General features: G+C 36.6%; 1 long non-coding RNA gene across 1 annotated transcript; it reads right to left on the reverse strand.

The window, feature by feature from the left end:
• Positions 1 to 262: 262 nt before the first annotated feature.
• Positions 263 to 1178, reverse strand: LOC131220597 (uncharacterized). The gene is made up of 3 exons (XR_009158714.1): positions 864 to 1178; positions 652 to 696; positions 263 to 556 (listed from the first exon to the last, which is right to left on the reverse strand). It is a non-coding gene; the product is annotated as an uncharacterized LOC131220597 (long non-coding RNA).
• Between the last annotated feature and the right edge of the window lie 548 nt (positions 1179 to 1726).

Here is a 1726-nt window from a genome sequence, read left to right on the forward strand (position 1 = left end):
TAAAGTATATACCGCTACGGATTATATCTGTAGCTAAAAGTAAAGCAAGAACCGTAGCAATAGGCTGAAATTAGAAACAGCTACAGTTTCCAAATAAAGGGCTACGGTTAATAGCCGTAGCAACTGCCTATTGCTTTAAAAAATAATTAAAGAAAATATAATAATGGCATCTCTTACCATTATAGTACATGACCTGATAGATCAACTCATATAAAAGCTAATATAGATAAATACTTCGTGACTAAATCATTTATTTATTCAATCAAATACAATCATTCATTCATTCAATCAAATACAATCATTCATTTTAATCCCTTGACAAAAGTACAATACCAACATAATAGTTATATGTCTATTTAAAGTTCTCATTGACAGCAAGATCCAACGCCTTCTCGCAGCCAAATAGCTTCTCAACAATCACAAGCGACAACTCCATGGATGTGCCTCTACTAGTTATCAATTTTCCATCAACTATCACTCTATTCTCAGCTTCGCTTTGATCCGAAAACTTACTGCACATGGTTGACCACCTCACGAACTACGCATTACTTTCATACTGCAAAACCAAACTTCATCAACATACAACAAGTGTGCAACAGTTATGCTAAAATGCAAAATATCAAAGACAATTCATATGTCAACAATATATACCTTCAGGCTGCTCAACATTTTCACAGTAGCAGGATTAAAATATAGCTGCATAGAAGGAAATTTAGGGAATTAGATAGCAGGCAAAAAAGAAAAAGACATAGGTAAGAAGCAGGACTAGGAGCCAGAGTCCAATGCACAGTATACTCCGGTAGGTAGCGATGTTTTTCTTTCACCCTGACTGGGAATTAGAAAGCAAGTGGTTCTAAATTTACCTGATTGGGAACTAGAGAGCTAGGTTGGACATTCCTCAGATGGTAATTCCCTTGCAGGGACAACCGGTAACTCACATTTCACAACCTGCAGTAGAAACTATAATTAACAAAGATAAAATTGGAGCAATTAAAATAACTCTACAGCAAGATTCATGCATTCTTGTTTCTAAATGAGACTCTGTTCCTAGATATCCAACCATCCATTAGTAGTGGATGGGAATCATGTACACAACCAAGTTTCAACTTGGGTCACATGTACGATAGGTGGCTAAGATGTTCCAAACTAAGAGATTTTCCTATGCCAAACATGATATAGTTGATGGTTTTCTATCCATTTTCCTATGCCAAACATGCTTTAGTTAGTGGTTTTCTGTCCATTTTCCTAGCACAAGCATGGCTCGCCGGATGAATGAGTCGGCTCATGTGGCATGGGCATACACATGCTGTGATTCACATTTTTTTCCCCTTCACTAATTGCTTTAGCAATAATATGAAAAGTTCTAAAAAGAGCTTGAAAGGTGTTTAAATGTCAGGGTGCATTTGGAAACTTCGCTTTTGGAATAGAGAATGGGCAATGGGCAAACCCAATTCCAATTTGGGGTAGCAATAGAGCGTAAAAGAAATCTAACTTAACACAGTTTGCATTTTCCTATGCCAACCCAAACCAAGTGAGATAATAATGTTCTAGAATTACAAACCCATTCTTTTCTCATTTGTGATTTGAGCCAAACCCGTTTTACTGATAAAAGTGGAAACTTCCGAACACATCCTTAGTTCTTAAATTTCTGTTTCTTTTTTATTCCAGATCAAACACAAAAAGGTACCTTATAAACGGGCCCAAATCCTCCCTCTCCCAACTTATT

The sequence above is a fragment of the Magnolia sinica genome, chromosome 12 (genome assembly GCF_029962835.1).
Source record: "Magnolia sinica isolate HGM2019 chromosome 12, MsV1, whole genome shotgun sequence".
NCBI classification, from domain to species: Eukaryota; Viridiplantae; Streptophyta; class Magnoliopsida; order Magnoliales; family Magnoliaceae; genus Magnolia; species Magnolia sinica.